Source organism: Acomys russatus, chromosome 3 (genome assembly GCF_903995435.1).
Source record: "Acomys russatus chromosome 3, mAcoRus1.1, whole genome shotgun sequence".
Taxonomy (NCBI): Eukaryota; Metazoa; Chordata; class Mammalia; order Rodentia; family Muridae; genus Acomys; species Acomys russatus.
Window position 1 is genome coordinate 41,868,827 of NC_067139.1, and position 19,951 is coordinate 41,888,777.

Sequence of the window (19,951 nt, forward strand, 5' to 3'; positions counted from 1 at the left end):
AGAGCACTGACTGCTCTTCCAAAGGTCATGAATTCAATTACCAGCAACCACATGGTGGCTCACAACCATCTATAATGAGATCTGGTGCCCTGTTCTGGCTTGCAGGCAGAATACTGTATACATAATAAATAAATCTTTTTTTAAAAAAAGAATCATCAAATGTAGCTCAGTCTAAATATAAAACAATAATCACATCACGTGTGCTGCTCAGATCAGCCTGCTTACTCAGAGCTATCATGTACAACTGTGCTTATGTCAGCTGTTAGTGCTTGCAAACACAGCTTTGATCTCTCTTGCCAATTTCTTTACCTCGAAACCTTTAATAAAGTGGCTTACGAAATGCAACAAACTTAATTGTGAAAATGTAGCTGAAAGATTTAGAACAACTATGGGGATCTCCACCAAAAGTCTACAGTTTCTATGTGAATGCTAAATGTCTAGAGAGCAAGACCAGTCCTGAGGTTTCTGAACCGCAGCGTGTCCTCTGCAGCTGCAGGGTTGTCGGAGCTCTTCGTCACAGTCAACAGTTTACTGAGCACCTATATGGGTCAGAGGCAACCATCTAGAGATCTGTGGGGAAATTAAGCAAATAATTACACCAGACAAAATATTTAACAACTGCCTGTGCCAGTCTAAAGGGTTAACCACAAATAGACGTGGGACAGAAACGCAGGGTGAGTAACTTGGGCTTGAACCTAAATCAATGTGGCCATGAACAGCCCTTCTGAGGCATGCTGCTAGACTCAGGGTGTCAGAGTCTATTCCTGGAAGCCCATTGAGAGTCAGAGTCCACAGTCGATGCATAAGCAAAGGAATTTTAATTGAGCCAACATGACAGGGCCCATCAAGCTCAGAAGAGTTGAGGGACCCCAGGTAGCCAAAGCAGTGGGTTTAAATACCCTTTACAGACGCATAATTCAGCAACAGCAATTAGTACAAACCTAACTGGCTAAAAAAAAAATAATAATAACCTCTAAGGGGATTGGGTAGATTGGATGGAACAGGGGAAGGAGTGAGGGAGCAGACCAGAGGGGGAGAGTGGCAGCCTGGAGGCCATTGGCCTTAGCATATGTTAGGGTGAGATAGGGGTGGGCATGAAGGTGTGGTTACTCCAAGAGCTATCTTGAGCTAGTAGGTTCCAAGTAAAGTGCGATAGAATGGGGTGCAGCAGTGGAAATTTTTCTTAACTTGTCTCAGCTTGGCATAGATATTTAATAAAGGTTTAGCATGGCTGCATTCTGGCTAACTCTGGCTGACCTGAATTCTTCAATGCAACGGATGGATCCCCCTGCAATGGCTCGTGCTGCGCTTCCTACCTGGCAGCTGCCAATGAAGGATCAGGACCAGAAGCCCTGGGCCACACCTGTTAATCTTTTTGTTTGTGTGGTTTTGTTTTTGTTTTTGGAGACAGGGTTTCTTTGTATAGCCCTGGCTGTCCTGGAACTAGCTCTCTAGACCAGGCTGGCAGAGATCCAGGCAGATGCCTCTGCCCGCTGATGGCTGGGATTAAAGATATGGTACAACTAAAATCTTAAGCCAGCATGCCTTTGGTCCAAGGAAATAACTGGAAATGAGAATTCTTCTCCCCCCCACACCTCCTTATTTCTTAAAGAGCCAGCTTGCTAAGTGGTAAGGGCTCCTGTCTCCACGCCTGAGCATCTGAATCCAATCCTTTGAATCCATATGATGGAAGGAGAAAACCAGCTTCAAACTGTCCTCTGACTTCCTTATGTGCCCTTTGGGAAAGGCATGTAATCCTTCATGGAGTATTTAAAGAACTCAATGCTGGAGCTAGACAGATGGCTGAGAGGTCCTGAGTTCAATTCCCTGCAACCACATGGTGGCTCAAAACCATCTATAATGAGATCTGATGCCCTCTCCTGGTGTGCAGGCATACATGCAGGCAGAACACTATATATAAATAAATATTTTTTAAAAACTCAATACTATCAAAATATGCATGTATTAGAACAATTCTGTGAAGTATATTATTTTATTTACTAAGAAAAATACCAATGTACTTTCTACAATTTTCTAGGGCCAGAATGCCTTGCTAAAAACAACCTTTAAATTATATTCCTAAAGTTAGCCCCCAAGGTCTATTCCCTTATTTGGCCACTTCCTCCTCCTGAGGCTGACCTAATTAACATGCCCAATTAAAATTAAACACCTCATCCTAACACAGGGCTTCCCCTTGCACTTTCATATCTGCCATTTTCCTCTGAGCCTTGTCTGAATCCTCTACCCAGAGGCACTTCTTCCTCCCACTCCAGGACAAATTCCCATCCCCCTTTCCTTTGTTCCCTTCCGCTTCTCTACCCCCTGTGTTCCACCCTTTCCCTGCCTTTGTTCCTCTGGGGCAAATAAATATCCTTTATGCTGAGAACTTCGCTTGGGGTTCCTGAGCCAATATGCTTCTTTCATGGTCTATTTAGAGAGCTCCAGACCAGCCCCCCTCCAAAAAAAAAAAAAGAAAGAAAAAAAAGAACATAAATTAAGAGGAATGTACAAATGTTATAAAAATATATTCATGATATTTTGCTATATAAATGAGGAAATTATAATGCTGCTATATTTATAAAAATCTGTTTTTATCTGTTAAAGGCTTGGAAGAATATACATTAGAGGTTTTAAGAATAGGTAGCACTTAATGGTATCATTGTAGGTGATTTTAAACACTTCTTATTCTTCAAAGTTTGTTATATTTTCTACAAAATGCATACAGTATTTTTAAAAAATTTCATTTATCACTGATAACTTTGAGAGCTACTGAGTGGATTAAAAAGTATCTTGTATGTAAAGGCAAAGGCTAAGTCATGAAACACTTGCAAATGTGAATTCTTCTTGAGGCTTTAAAGCAGCCACAGAACCAACTGAACCAAGGGCAAACATGGGGAAGTCCTGTCTCCTCAGTGACACCTTCCTTCGGTCAGTCTTCCACCTCTGCAGAGAACTAGATTTTTCAAATTCTGAAGAAAAGGCATTTTAAATGGCATTTTCAGCTTCAGAACGTTAATGAAAGAAGCAAATTGTCATAGATTTGCTTTAGTTTGTTCACGAAATAGGGTCTCCTGTAGCCCAGAGTGAAGACTATGTAGCCAGGTTGACCTTGAAGTTCCAATCCTCCTGCCCTCCGCTCTCTGATTGTTGGCTGTGAACACAGGTGTAGGCTGCCAAGCTTAGGCAGTGCCCATCAGCAAACTCAGGTTTTCATGTGTGCTAGGTTAATACTTTGCCACGTTAATTACAAGTTTAGACAAAAATCTTTCAGGGACACATCCATCTCCTCAGAATTAGACCATATGTTGATTTTCCTCATCACAATGGAAAGATATTTCAGGCCAGTGTTACTCAGATCAGTGAGAGAGTCTAGTTACTCCATAGTTCTATCAGTCACCAGGTCTGAAAGCCAGACTGTGGACAGGGCACAGCTGCCCCTCCCTGGATGGCTAAGAAAATTGCTATGGCACTTAACAGGTAAAATCTGATGGAAACTTTCTGGAAATCTATTTGGCAGGGTGCTAGGGAAAGCTGTTGATGGTGGGAACAGGGAACATTTCCCTGGATTTCCGCACCTCACTGTGAAACTGCCGTAGCTATGGCCACGGTTATGCCGGTGTGCTCTATGGACAAGTGTTGCAGACGCTGCCCCTTGCGGATAGGTTAGGGTCTCGGCTGCAGCACTAACCAAAGTGAGCCTTACTAACAGCGGATCCGAGTGCCTTCCACCTTGGCCATGGTAGCCACGTTTTGTGTGACTAGATCCACTGGAGCTCACGTGGTGATAGCTGGGCAGAAAGGCCGATGATCTCTATGGCGATGAAGCCGGCTTTTCCGAGCCTCCACTGCAGCGCATGCCCTTTCTGAGCTCCCGTTATGAAACACAACTGTCCGTGCCTGTTCGAGAGAGACCAATCCATCCACACAACTCCTTCCCTAACTTCCTTGCCACCAGACTTTGTCTTAATCCTTCCAAGCCTCTGGCCCTTCAGACCCCTCAGACTAAAGGATTTGCAACTGTGAGTGAAGTGGCAGCAAGGCCATCCTTCTGGCTGACAGATACAGTCTTCCCTGTCCCTCCCACTGGGAGGGTTTCCCCTCACTGCTGTCCTTCAGGGGCCACACACAGGGCTGCCGTCCAGCAGGACTGCCATCAACTCCTACACACCTGCTTGTAAGCCAGCTAAATGTTTCTCTTTCTCTGTGTCTTGAAACATACTGTCTCTAAAATATCTGGGCACTGTCTAAAACGCTCCCAGCTCTCCTTTTGTAAGAATCTTCCCTTTGCCAGACAACTCTAGACTTGGGATTCCCGGGCTTCCTTCAGGCCTACAGCAAGGTCAACTAACCACCTCAAATTCTGGAACACGGGTAAAATACTTCCACAACTCCCTTCTACGTTGTTAGGAACTCAGAATGACTCACAGGCTCTTCACAAGAAACCCACTCAAGGGCATATGATGTCACTATAAAGTCACCATTCCTCTAGGTTCTTGCTGGAGTTCCTAAAAACTCTTCCAGTCTCTTAGATGCTGTGGGGGTTTTTGGATTCTAATGAGATGGTGGTGGGTGGCTAGGGGCACCTGGATACCCTCCGAAGGAAGCCTGGTTGTTGGGGGGGACCAACTAGACAATTAAAGGGTTGGAACTTCCCTCACACACACATACACACACCACCACCACCACCACACACACAGTTTTGGAGCTGCGTGGGAACAGCTAAGGGCCAGTCTAAGCCAAAACTCCAAAGGTAGGGTTCAGAAGGCTACACACTCTGCCGTTGCCGTCTCTTCCACGCGGCTGTTGCTGGGGTCTCATACACAAGTAATCATAAGTATTATAGTTTGGGTCTGGACTGTCCCCAGGTGGTGGCACCGCTGGGAGGTGGGGAAACTTGAGGAGGGGGGCCTCCCGGCAGGAAGTAGGTCACTGGAAGCATCTCTGCTCCCATCTTGATGGTATACCTACGTCGCCTTTGTAGAGTCCTCCTGAACCCATAATAGTCCACGCATCTTCACCACCTCTGGACTGGCCCCGTGAGACAGGTTGGCTGTCCCTGGCTCTATTGAGAGCAGCCAAATCTGGGAAGCGCAGCTATTTACTGACAGCAGTGACAAGCCACAGGCACCCTCGGAGCGCTCTCTAGTACCAGCCTTTCCTCCCTGTGAGTCATCATGCTTGGAAGCCAGAAGGACACTTTTCAAATAATGCTGGACTCACATGGCTGTGGTGAGATTGGACCCGAACAAGCAAGTGGATCCAGATGACCAGGTCTACTTCCCCTGGCAAAGTGTCCATTCCACTTTTACCAAAGATCCCACCAGACCAATTACCATCCAGCACAGAAGAATAGGTCCTACGGAAGATGTCCGTTTCCTAGGCAGTGCTCACATAAGCTGTTGGATTAACACTGAAGGCAGTAGGTCACCCCTGATGAGTGCAAAGCCAATTAGCACTAGCAGGAGATAAGCAAAGCTAAGAGAGCTGGAGGACTCAAGGCAGTAAGAAGAGCAGTGGAAATCATTTCAGAACAGTGTCTCTCCTCAAAGAAAGCAGCTGCCTTTACTGGAGAAATTATACACATTAGACACACATTTATAGAGAAAGTCTTGCCAGCCTGTGTAGACAGGCATATTCCTGGACATATATATATAAGGTTGAAGAACATCTTTCATACTTTGTATGTGCAAAAACAGTGAATGGTATCCAAATACACACGCGCGCACGCACACACATACACATCTCTGTCTGTTTCTGTCTCTCTGTCTCTCTCTGTCTCTCTGTTGCTGTTAATTTAATGGTAGGGTCTAATCAATGTTTATTATTAGCCCTATGATTATTAATACAGCGGCATTTTCTAACCCACTAGCAATCAATGAAAATACAGACACCTGAAGTATTTTAAAACAAGCCTTTACCTAGGGCAAGGCAGGTATGACCTCCTAAGCTGTCCTCCGGTAACTCCCAGTCTCCATCTCACGCCATCTGCTTCTAATAATTTTTATTTGTGCTACTTCCCACCCATAATCCCAAAACACTTGCTAATGCTCTCCATCTCTTTCCATGAGGAACTTCAGAGTTCCTCCTCTGGGGCCACGTGACTATTTCTATCCCATGGCGATTCTCCTTCCTCTTCCTCCCTCCTGTCTCTTTTCTCCCACAATTCTCTCTTCCAAAAGCCCTTGGGACCTTGGTTCCTCCCCTTCCTTCTGCCTTGCCCAGGTATATTTATTCAGCTAATCAGGGAGGCAAGGTTCAGGGCAGTAACAAGATCTTGTGAGCCAGCAATTAGTATCAGAATATATCAGACCAATCTCCAACAACAACAACAAAACACACACACACACACACACACACACACACACACACACACACACACACACACTTCACCTCCCAGCAACATACACTCAGGTAACCCCAAATACTACACTGCAATGTGGTAACAATTTCATCATGTTTTTATAGGAGTAGGACAAAAAAAAAATCACAAATTGAAGGTTTTTGTTGTTGTTGTTATTGTTGCTGCTGCTGCTGCTGCTGTTGTTGTTTTAATCAATTGGTTGGGGTCTGAGAGATAACTCTGCGTATGGGTCCTATTCCTAGAACCCACAAGCCAACTCAACCGTCCATTTTAGGGGGAATCTGATGCCCTCTCCTGGCCATCACAGGTACTGCACACATGTGATTCACATACACACAAACATCAGTATACATAAATATAGTTTTTAAAATATATTTTTAACAGCAACTTGGTGGCTCTGGGTAGTTCAAGGTAGAAACAAAATAACAACTTGAGTGCTGGGTGTGGTGGCACACACTTTTAATCCCAGCACTTGGGAGACATAGGCAGGCAGATCCATGCAAGTTCGAGGCCAACCTGGTCTACAAAGTGAGTCTAGGACAGCCAAGGCTACACAGAGAAACCCTGTCTCAAAAATCCAAAAACAAACAAATATACAAAAAAACAAAATAACAATTTGAAAAATGGTTAAAGTTACAATGGAGCAGAAGTACAGGCATGCCCAGTGACCCTCAATATAAAATAACTTACATAACTGCCTACCCCCCCACAACATCTGCACTGCAGCAGGCACAACCAGACACACAGAATTCTCAGGCTAGGAGCCACTCATTTGAGCTAAATTACAATTTGTCAAATGAATTTATAGATATTGGGCCTTTAACCCGAAGGAGATATGCCTTGGCAGGAAACACAATTTTGTAATAATGTTAATGAAAATGAACTAGGTCACAAAAGAGTTGACTCTGATGGAATAGCTCAGAACTTGGATAAATGCCCCAAGAATGTTCTGGACTTGAATAAATACAAGGCTACAGTAACAGAGGTGAGACAGCAGAAAACAGATTTTAATTCTGTGACATCTGGAAGGGTTCCAGGTACTGTGTCCCCAAAGAAGGAACAGAGCAGAGACATATGGTTTCAGGGGGAATTGTGGGTGGGTACACTTCCAAGGCAGAGGAAGTGGACCAGAACCAACAGAGCTCTGCAGTTCCTCCAAGCCTGCTGTACAGAGACTAGGGCCTTTCCTGCCTGCGGCATGGGGTTTGGTCTCATTTTCTCAGTGCAGGATTTTTCTTATGTGCTCTCACCTGTCATTGTTCGAGATACAATTTGTGTGTGTGGTATGCCTCATGAGCCTTGTGAATCGTCACCCGGCATTGTGTGTTAGATCCCTGGAGTGCCTCTGCACCTGTGCCAGTGGTGCGATTCAGGGGCCGTGGCAGGGCCTTTAGCCTTTCTCTCTCCCAGCTTTGTTTTCTCATATGCTTACACTATTTATTATATGGCTTTGTAAATAGCCTTTTGGACTTGCACTTGGTTCTCCATCCCTAGTGTGCTTCCTACACTCCAGCACACACATGACTCCTGAAAATGAAAGTGTTCTCTCTAGTGGATGTGCCTTAGATTCTGTTGGGTTTGAAGCACAAACTGGTCTTTCTGAGAACAGCCCCACCCTAAGGCCTTTTCCCTATGCATTAGCAGTGATCTTGGCTATTAGCTCATAGAGCAGTCCTGGAAGGCCACCAGCCTGTGAAAGGATAAGCTGTCACTGTCTATGCAATAAAAAGACGACAGATAGACAAACAGATGCGTTGTCAGAGTCTTGATTTGTATGTAAACATGTTTTTGTTATAATCCCAGGTGGGGGTTATGGGGGCTGCTCCAGTTTGTCCACAGCTGATAACTGCCTCCTGAGAGGGCACATGATGTTTCTCAGCTGGGAACTACCTCATGAAAGGGCGTGGTCATTGTCAGTGGGGACAAAAGCCAGCCCCGAAGAGAGATGGGGGGGGGGGGGGTGCTCTGAGGAAGAAGGTGGCTGCTGGTGTTTTCCCTCTGCTGCTCCCGGTCGCTGTTGGTGCAGAATATGATGAGAAGAACTCAGCGATGTCCTGAAGCGAACATTGGACTTTCCCCCCCAAAACCCAACGGCCCTAAACAGCAGGAAGCAGCTAAAGAGAACTCCGCCCCCTCTCCCCACTGACCTTCTTTCGCTCCTACCTGTTTTGAAGTGTTGAAAGGGATTGGGGAGAGAAAGAGACTTAAGGAACCCAAAATGAAAATAGTGTCTAAAAGGACACCACCACAGACAGACAAAATAAAAACCCCAAACCAGCTTTTACCTCAAAATGGATAAGAAACAGTTTTTCTTGGTGCCGAATATGAGTGACCATGCTCAGGAACAGATTTAGAGTAGCCCTAATTCCATGTTCCAATAAGGAAGTCATTACGCAAAGGGTTTATGGAAACAAAACAAAGCCCACAAGGAAAGACACTTTCCATGTGTCCTGATGGAAACTTTTGGCAAATGGTTATCGTGAAGTGGGCAAATCCCTGATACAGGTCTCACATGCTGTCTGCTGGCACTCTTAGCTTGGGAGGTGGTGGGAGGTAAGTGGGGGGGGGGGTCTCCTGAGCTAATGCATTTTTAAAAGCTTCACTGAACTGTGCCTAGAAGTGCACAGTTCCAGGCCAGCTTGGTCTACATATGGAGTTCCAGGGCAGTCAGAGCTACATAGTGATACCCTGTCTTAAAAGGGGGCCAAGGGAAGAAAGGGGAAGAGGGAGAAACAGACAGCAGACAGACTGACTGACTGAGAAGGCATTTACCTGATAGTCACAGGGCTGTTAGATCAAGTGGACACGAAGGTGGGAAAGGAATGGCTAATAAGGAGACCAGCGATCTTCCAAGGTAAACTGTAAAGCGGCCCTGAACCTGGTTTTGTTTTGTTTTGTTTTTTGAGACAGGCTTTCCTTGTGTAACAGCTCTAGCTGTCCTGGAACTCTCTCTGTAGACCAGGCTGGCTTTGAACTCAAAGAGATCCTCCTGCCTCTGCCTCCCAAGTGCTGGGATTAAAGGCATGCACCACTGCCCAGCTTCATTTTTTTTTTTATAGTTTATTTAATTTTAATTTGTGTACGTTGGTGTGGGGTGTCGTGTCAGATCTTGGAGTTACGGACAGTTGTGAGCTGCCATGTGGGTGCTGGGAATCGAACTCGGGTCCTTTGGAAGAACAGGCAGTGCTCTAAACCCTCATCTTTTTTTTTTTAAATAGGGTTTTTGTTTTTGTTTTTAAGTTTTATTTATTGTGTTTACAGTGCTCTGCCTGCATATACACGTGCAGGCCAGAAGAGGGCATCAGATCACATTATAAATGGTTGTGAGCCACCATGTGGTTGCTGGGAATTGAACTCAGGACCTCCGGAAGAACAGTCAGTGCTCTTAACCTCTGAGCCATCTCTCCAGCCCCCAACTGCTCATCTTAAAAAAAAAAACAAAAACTTATTTTTATGTGTATGATGTATGCACATACGCATATATGCCATGGGTACTTGATTCCTGCAGAAGAAGGCATCGGAACTCCTAGAATGGAACTGTAGTTGATTTTTAGCTACCATGTAGGTGTTGAGAACTGAACCCAGTTCCTCTGTAAGAGCAGAAAATGCTCTGAATGAGTGAGTCATCTCTTTAACATCTCCTGTGATTTTGTTCTTTTCTTTTCTTTTTCCCAAACTAAAAGTTCCAGGGAAAAACTCACATCTTTGTTGAATAAGAATCCATAACACTAAATGACTGGTTAGAATCACATAGTTATATTTCATCACAACAACAACAAAAGCAAGTAAGATGTGCTATAATAGAAGAAAATTGACCCTGAGGGCTACCCTCACAGCGCCAGCCTCTCTAATGGAGGTTGCTGGGGAAAAATTGTCATCGACAATGTTACTCAGCTCTAATCTGGGCACTCTACATTATTGACCAAATAGGCATGATTTGCCCACTGGTGCAATAGTGTCACATCTGTTATGGGAATAGCCAATGCCTGCTGGCTGGATGTGAGGCTCAGTCTTCACTAGATAACTCACATCTGGTACTGTAAACTTGGTCAAGACTGTGGCTGGGATGTCATAGACCCTAGTAGGGAAGGTACCACTGTGATAATGCTAAATGGACACAGTGTGTCTCTCACATGGACTTCTAAGTAATTATGTTTATGTCTGTAGTGTCATCAGCTCTGGTTAGAGAAGTGTTGGAAGTTGGTCTGATGTATTTTGATGCTAACTACTGTTTGTTGTCTCTGTGACATACCTTGCCTAAGAGTCTAACCTGTTTGACAAATAAAAGGCCATCACATCTGGGCAGAGCAAATGGGATAGGCATAGCTAATGTTCCTGGGCTGGGGGAGACAGAGAGAATCTTGGGAAGAAGAGAGACTGGAGAGCAGGGAGGAAGAAGGAAGGCCGCCACGAGTTAGGTGGAGGAGAAGCACATGGCTGGTGTGGATGGAGGTTTTGGCCCAGACGAAGAACATTATGGATGGGAGGTAGCTTGATAGAAATTATTAGAAACAGATGGCATGGGATTGGGGCAGGTATGGGATGGTATGGGATACCTGCCCCACTATGGGAAGTAGTTTAGGGGATTGATATCCGCCCTGCCCCAGGTTAACTAAGGCTATTTTAAAATATAACAGGTGTCAGTGTCTTTGATTGATTGCACTTTGGAAGCTGCTAACCTGCACTTCTGGTTCACTCAGGTAATCAATTTTATTCCTTCTTAACTCTTTGATGGGGTTGAAGATCAAATAGTTTAGCTTCACAATTAAGCTTAGTTGTTTAGGGCTTAAGATGTTTTTAGGTCTAGATGGATGTTTTAAGTTGATAATGACAAGATATGTTATGTATTGATTTACATTCAGAATTTTAGATGCACCAGGATAGGAAAGATGTTTTCTTCAAGGTTTCCAAATACAAATAGCCAAAAGACTAAGAATGTAACATTTATATAATTCCTGATTGTGTCATGGTTCTTCTTGCTGTAGGTAGTTTATTGTATATATGTGTAGTAATATAAATGTATATGTAAAAAATAAAAAATATTGAATAAAAAAAGCATTTAAGAGCTCAGAGGTAAGAAGTCTGCTCTTCCAAAGGTCCTGAGTTCAATTCCCAGCAATTACATGGTGGCTCACAACCATCTGTAATGAGATCCAGTGCCTTCCTGTTGCGGGCAGGTGCACATGGTGGCAGAATACTGTATAAATAATAGATAAATCTTTTTTAAAAAAGAAAGCATGTAATAGGGAGGTGGCTTACAGTTTTAGAGGGTGAGCCCATGCCTGTGGTGGTTTGAATAAAAATGCCGCCCATAGGCTCATAGAGTGTGGCACAATTAGGAGGTGTGGCCTTGTTGAAGGAAGTATGTCACATGGGGGAGGACTTTGAGGCCTCACATGCTCAAGCCAGGCCAGTGTGGCACTCTCTTCTGGCTGTCTGCAGATCCAGATGTAGGACTCTCACTTACCTCTCCAACATCATGTCTGCCTGTGTGCCAGTGCCATGATGACAATGGACTAAACCTCTGAACTGTAAGCCAGCCCCAGAGAAAAGCTTTCTTTTTACAAGAGTTGCCATGGCAATGGCATCTTTTCACAGCAACAGAACAGGGACTGAGACACTCCACAGCTTCCATGTCATCAGCTGAAAGCAGTCACATCACATTTCACCTTGAGACAAGTTGGGGAACGTCTCACTGTGCTCCTGACTTGTGGCATGCGCTGTGCACATACAGCCAGCAGCCTGATGCAGCTGACAGGAGCTGGTCTAAGTTCTCCGTTTGCTCAGGACTCTTCTATCCACAGTGAGACATCCCTGAGATCACCTGTGCTGCCTACTTGTATGTCAATTTGGTACGAACTAGAGTCATCTGAGTTTTGGGAACCTCAACTGAGAAAATGCCTCCATAAGATCAGGCTGTAGGGCATTGTCTTAATTAGTTATTGATTAGCCTAGCCCACTGTGGGCGGGGCCACCCATTGGCTGGTGGGCCTGGGTGCTACAAGGGAGCTGGCTGAGCAAGGTAGTAAGCAGCTCTCCTCCATAGCCTCTGAACCAGCTCCTGCCTCCAGGCATCTGCCCTGTCCTGAATAGACTGCCTTCCATGGTAAACTGGAGCACAGAAGTGTAAGCAAAATGAACCCTTTCCTCCCCAAGTGGCTTCTAGTCCTGGTGTTTGATCACAGCACGGGAAACCCCAAGCCATCACCCTGGGAGATTCTGATCAAGCATATTCAGACTTAGGAGTCCCTGACCACAGGGATAGTCTCCTTGAGAGCAGGTTCTGATAGGCCGCCTTTGTTTGTTAAATCCTTTCCTACTTGAGTGGCGTGTGTTCCTCCAGGATTGCCATCATGGGAACCAAGTGAGCTCTGTGAGCAAGGCAGGATGGCACACAGCCCCGGTAATGAGTGAACGAAGCTGCAGTCTCTAACTCATTGGCACTCCCTTTTGGCATCTAGACACTATCAAGTCTAAAATAAGAGCCTAAAAAGCTTCCGGGAAAAGAAATAGAGCCAGAGCTTGTGGTTCCTTGTATCGGCAAAGCTGTTGAAGAAAAGTTCTTCGGGATGAAAGTCAAGCAATGGGTTCCATGGAAGGGTTAGCCCGCACGGACACTTTAAACCACATGTGAGCTCTCTAGAGAAGGCACATGTAGAGTGGCTCTCTGCTTAGAAAAGGTCACCTTTTGAGTTGGGATTTAAAGATGGCTGAATGATTTTTACCGTAATAGAAAAATTAAGTGCAAATACAATATTGTAGTTTATAGAAAATCCAAATTAGATTTTGGTAAAAGGTCGATAACTGTAACCCCCTAAATATACCTTATACTCTTATTTACAATTATGCAAACAGAAAAACTCACTTAAAACTGGTGTTGTTATAAAAATAGCTTTTTGTACATTTTAAAAATTTTTATAAAGTGCTTACTCTATTAATACTTTCTTTTTTTTTTTTTTTTTTTTTTTTTTTTTTTTTTTTTTTATCTTTTTGAGACAGAGTCTTAATGTAGCCCAGGCTGGCCTTGAACTCACTTAGTAGGTAGGATGGCCCTGAAATCCTGCTCCTACCTGCCAAGCACTGTGACTACATACCGCCACCACACCCAGTGTCTTAGTTATCCACTAGTGTGCATATCCAGAGACAACTCACAGTTGGAAGACAAAGGTAACAAGAAAAGAATGTTGACCTCTGCTGACCCTCATTTTAATGTTACTCAGAAGCTCATGTTACATGGGGTGCTTTGCAGTGTCACAGTTTATAGTTTTAGTTTGTACATACATAGCTCACTAACATACAGGACAGATTCTGTCACTAGCTTTAGAGCCTATTCTTCAGGATTCCACTGTCTACTAAAGACTAGCTGAGACATCCAGCCTTATGGACTGCGCAACTACTGGAGTCTTGAACCTCTGGTTATAGACAGCCATTGTTGGACTAGCTGGACCACAGCCTGTAAGCCATTCTAATAAAGCCCTTTTCAATATAGATAGATAGGTAGATAGATAGTAGGTAGTTGATAGGTGATTTAGATAGATAGTTGATAGATGATATATATTGATTAAGATAGATAGATAGAGCTAGACTTGGTGGCACATGCATTTAATCCCAGCACTGGGAGGCAAAGGCAGGTGGATCTCAGTGAGTTCAAGGCCAGCCTGGTCTACAAAGTGAGTCTAGAACATCCAGGGCTGTTACACAGAGAAACCCTATCTTCTACATTTAGAAGGTTTTATTATCTTTAATTTTTAAGTATAAGTATGTGTGAGGGGGGCATGTGCATGTGTGTGCAGGTGCCCATAGAGACCACAGAGGACAGACAAGGGCATCAGATGCCTTGGAATTGGAGTTACAAACAAATATAAATTGCTCAACACAAGGACCAAACTCAGTCCTCTGTCAGAATAGTGTGTTTTTACCCTCTGAGCCATCTCTCTGGCCCCTAATTTTTAATTTTTAGCAAAATGCATCTTCAAATATATCTTCTCTTATTCTCTCATTTCCTGTGCTGAAGAATATGTAATCTACCCCACCACCAAGCTAAATTAGAACTCTCAAGACTGACTCCAGACAGAAAATCTATGTAAATTAAAATAAAAAACAAAAATAGAAAAATGTTATATATGTGTATGTATATATAAGTACGTACGTACATACATACATACATACATACGTCTGCGGGCTGACAGCATGCACAACCCAATACCCATATGGATCTGGACACACTTTGCATTTCTGCAGAAAAGTTCAGAACACTTGTGCCCAGTAATAGAAAGGGAGGGTTTTAAATGGCTTTTGCTGTTGCTTGATTCTTCTTTGGTGGTTGGGGTGGTCCATGCTTAGTGACATTGGTCAATAAGGCTAAGCTGAGCCCTAGGCTCAAACGGCAGTTCAGGTCCCCATGAGATGCTCCCTGGGGATATGAGCCTCTAGCCCTTGCTTCTGTTTCCTTGTGTGGTTTTGTGGAACCTCTTGGGAGCTCAGTTCTCTTAATTGTCAATGGGAGCAAAGACCTGAGTAATGTACACGAGCTGGAGTGTTAAAATAATCAAACATTCACCACTACTATTTTAACTGTTAAAAGGTAAAACTATCTATATGCATTTATTTTATACATTTATCTAATACAGACATTATTTGGAGATTGTACAAGAAGCATGCTTATTATTTCCTGGTAAGAATACTGAATGCAGCATACATGACGACTGAGCTACAAAGCACACAGAGGAGCCTATGGTCCCCTGGTTAGCTCTTGTCAGCTTGATACAAACCTAGACAGGCCTGGGAAGAAGGCATCTCAACTGAGAGATTGCATCAGCTGATTGGGCCTGCAGGCAGGTCTATGGGCATTCTTGATTGCTAATTGGTGTAGGTTGCCCACTGCCCTGTGGGCAGTACCATGCTTAGGCAGGTGGATCTGGCTTATATAGGAAAAGTGGCTGAGCAAACTGGGGAGCAGTGTCCACTGTGGTCTCCACTTCAGTTCCTGCCTTGAGGGTCTGCCCTGTGCTGGCATCTCTACATGACAGAAGGTAACCTGTAAGGCTCTCAAACTTGCTTCTGGTCATGGTGTCTATCACAGTCACAGAAAAGCTGCCTAGAACAGAAACTCCTCTAAATTGCCCCAGGTCTCCCCAACCAGCATTCTGAACGTGGGCAATTTAAACTGTCATGAGTCTGCCTGGGCGGCAGCTCACTCCTGAGCAGCAGCTCACACCTGTCCAGCTGTCGAGAGTCTCCTGGGCACCAGCTCACACCTGTCCAGCTGTCGAGAGTCTCCTGGGCACCAGCTCACACCTGTCCAGCTGTCGAGAGTCTCCTGGGCAGCAGCTCACACCTGTCCAGCTGTCGAGAGTCTCCTGGGCAGCAGCCCACACCTGTCCAGCTGTTGTGAGTCTGCCTGGGTGGCAGCTCACACCTGTCCAGCTGTTCAGAGTCTCCTGGGCAGCAGCTCACACCTGTCCAGCTGTTGAGAGTCTCCTGGGCAACAGCTCACACCTGTCCAGCTGTCGAGAGTCTCCTGGGTGGCAGCTCACACCTGTCCAACTGTCCTGGACTAGCATTGTAGACCATGCTGGCCTCGAACTCACAGAGATCTGCCTGCCTGTGCTCAGACTTCCAAGTTCTAGGATTAGAGGCCTGTGCCACCACCGTCCAGCTAATTTTAAGGTCCTTAGGTTTACAAGTTTGCCTTGCTAATGTAAATTACTCCTTCAAGGACAAAAGAGGTTTAAAAATTAGTTTCCAACATAAGTGTGTAACTTCTATTGACTTTAAAGGTAAAACTTGCCTCCAGCTGAAGCAACTGCAGTTTACTAGACACAGGTTTCTAGTTTTGATAGCTACATTTCTGAGACAGACAGGATTTACATGAGAACCTCCCCCTCCCCAAAGTTAAGCTATCTAGTCTAAAAAAAACTAGTTTTGTAAGCAGAGAAGACCATGGCTTTCAAGTTTCCATTGTGTTCTTTAAGTAGTTGCGAGCCAAATTTGTTGTTTTGTTTTTTGGGACAAGGTCTCTCTCTCTCTCCCTCTCTCTCTCTGCCCCACCCCCCTCACCCCCCTCTCTCTCTGAAGCCCTAGCTGGCCTGGGACTCACAGATATCTTCCTGCTTTGGCCTCCTTTGTAAGTACTTGTCAGCTAAGTACTGTGAAAATTATAAACAATGTTAATGTTTGTGCACTGTTTTCTTTTTGAGCCAGGGTTTCTTTGTGTGGCTCTAATGGGCCTAGAACCCATTATGTAGACTAAGCTGGCCTCCACCCCACAGAGCCCTCCTACCTTCTCTGCCTCCTATGTGCTGGGATTAAAGGAGTTAGCAGTCTTTCTTTTATCTAGGTCTGTTTTATTTTGACCTTTTTAAAAGATGAAATATAACATCACCATTAACAATGAACATACAGTTATCATATTGGAATCAAAATAAGATTGTGTAGTTCGAAATGTCCTCTTTTGGGCTCTGTGGTGCTTGGTGTATAAGCTAGGCTGCAACCTGTTTCCCAAGAAAATGTTTTCCATTTTAGAAACAAGCCAGTTGTCCTGAGCAGAAAAAAAGGCATTAAGTTTTAAATAAACATCAGATAGATTCTCATTTTATCTCAGGGCTATGTATATAGTAGGTATCTTGTACCTATGTAGGCAGCTTGTATGTTTGTTTCTCTTTTTAACCTTTTCTTGGTCTTTATCTTGACCAACAAAATATATTTTTTAGGCCATACGTATCTTGTACCTGGCTTTTTACATTTGTTGTGGGTGGTTTTGTCTTACCCCTTCTTCCCCATGCTGTATGCAATAAACGCGCTGAGGTTCTAGGTTGCAGCAGGTTGGAAAACTCCCAGCCTGATCCCAGCTTTACTGCATGTGTGCCCATGCATCTAAGGTTCCTGCGTTTCCTCGCCACTCCCAGCTCACGACAACGGGGTCTCATGCATTTGGTTCAATTTATTTTTAAATATTGGATTTTATATCTTACTGGTTCTGACAAGCATTCTAGAAGGGTGTCCCAAATCTCAAGCACCAGAAGGACTGCCTTTTAGGCAACCTAAAACATCTCTTTCCTCAGCTGTGCTGAATACTGGTGAAATACAGACACACAAAGCACGATAACCGCTTTAAGAACTAAAGCCAATAAGCAGGATTTTTAAAAGTCAGCAGCATAAAGATCTCTTCCTTCATATAATGTTTAAAGTGGCTCCACCGCTGTCAAATAGTCCCTGGATGTGAAAAAATAAAGTTCTAACCCCTACCCTTTTTGGTGGTGGTGGTGGTGATGGGTCTACACAGGGTTTCTCTGTGTAGCCATGCCTGTCCTGGACTGACTCCCTTTGTAGACCAGACTAGTCTCGAACTCACAGAGATCCACCTGCCTCTGCCTCCTGAGTGCTGAGAGTAAAGGCGTGCGCCAATATCGCCAGGCTTAACCCTGCTCTTATATGGAGCCAAGTATACGAGACAAGAAGTTCCTAACAACGGAGAGAGCAGAACATTGAGAAGATTAATACATTATGTGATTTTGTTTGATTTTGTTTTTTCATTTTCAAGACAGGGTTTCTCTGTGTAGCTTTGGCTGTCCTGGACTTGCTTTGTAGACCAGGCTGGCCATGAACTCACAGAGATCCGGCAGCTTCTGTCTCCCAAGTGCTGGGATGACAGGTGTGTGTCATCGTGTCCAGTGTAAAACTTTGATTCTTACAACATGGCAAATGACATAGTCTGTCACCTGTTGGGCTTGGTGGCACAGGCCTGTGATCTTGGTTGCAGGAGAGAGCTAGGCAGGAGAATTACAAGTTCAAGTCCAGACTGGCCTATATAGTAAGACCCTGTCTGAAAATAAAAAGTAGAAAACTGGCTGGAGATGCAGCAGAGTGGCAGATCACTTATCCCATTCCTAATACCTCAAAAATACAAAGCCTTACAAGGACATTGAGATGCAGTGTGCTCAGACATACTCACAAAATCAGCTATCTATTCAATGTGGAGGTATGAAAATATGTGAATTTCTGTAAAAGACACAAGGGCAGAGGGAATGGGTAGCAAAAGCAGACAATACAGCTGAAGAGATGGGGAGACAGAGAGACTCACCACTCCAAAAGGATTAGATCATTTGCAGGACATAGCTGCACCAGTGCATATTCAGAACTACAGAAGCGTCTCTCTGGAGATGAAGGGCAGGGTGACGCTTAAGTGGGTGTACACTTAAGAACCGTAAGACCTGACTGACATCTCCTTCCGGGTTGCATGTAGTTCCCTTTTGCCTCTGCTCAATCCACTCATAGACTGGGATGAGCAAAGAGAGTGGGGAGAGTTGTTAGGAAGAAGGGTTGGCATGGATGGCAGAAGGATTCTCATGTAAAAGAAAATTCAGCAAAATGTCATAACGGATGTTGAGATTTGTCCTTGCTGATGTCCCAGCTTTCTTCCTTCACTCCCAACGGCTGGCAGCTGGCAGATTTTGAGAGCAGGACTAGGTTGTGAGGCCCTGGGGAGCTTTTAATGCCCACACTATAGTTTGCAAAGCTACCCATGAAGGCCCTGGGTTATAAATACCTCCTCTCTGAAACTAAACCAGTTCATGACAAATGGCCCAGACGGATCCAGTGGTGTCAGCATTTGGCAAGTCCCTGTTAGGATCATAGTGCCTTCGTCTAGCATTTGAAAGCCAGTGGTCAGGACTAGAGAAATCTTGACTATGAAAAAAACAGAAATATTGCCAGCACAGCACATACAGGGACTCTTCGCCACGGATCCAGCTAAGGATTGAAAAACATGTGGAAAAAAATATTCTTAACATGCTCAGAATATTGGGATGATCTTTCCCTAAACTCTACAACAAACATTCACAAGGCATTTACATTGTTTTAGTTAATGAATGATCTAGAGGTGAAAAAGCATATAAGATGGAACTAGGGATTTAGCACAGGATAGAACACTTATCCCTTGTTTAAATCCCCAGCAAACGAGACACACACACACACACACACACACACAGCTTTATATCCTTTTCTTTTGTAAAGATGTATTTTTGTGTATGTATATCTGTGTCTGTCTGAGCGTACACCACCTGTATGCTAGTGCCCTTCTGGAGCTGGAGTGGGTGTTGGGAACTAAACTCATGTTCCCTAGAAGAAAACAAATGGCTCTTAACAGATGGTACATCTCACCAGCTCACCCCATGAATCTTTATAAGACTATTATTTGTTACACTTTCTGTTTGTTTGCTCGTTTTTTAAGACAGGGTTTCTCTGTGAAGCCTTGGTTGTCCTGGACTCACTTTATAGACCAGGCTGGCCTTGAACTTACAAAGATCCACCTGCCTCTGCCTACCTGACTGCTGGGATTTACAGGTGTGCATCACTATGCATGGTTTACTGTTGGTGTACTTTTAACCAACTATTTTTATTTTTGGGTTCCTTAAATCTCTCCCTATTCCACCCCAATCCCTTACAACACCCCCATACCAGGTAGGGGAAAAGGAGGGAGAAGGGGGCATAGTTTTCCTTAGCTGCTCCCTGCTGTTTAGGGTTGTATGATTCTTTGGGGGTAAATCCAATCCTCGTTTCAAGACATCTCCAACTTCTCATCACACTCCA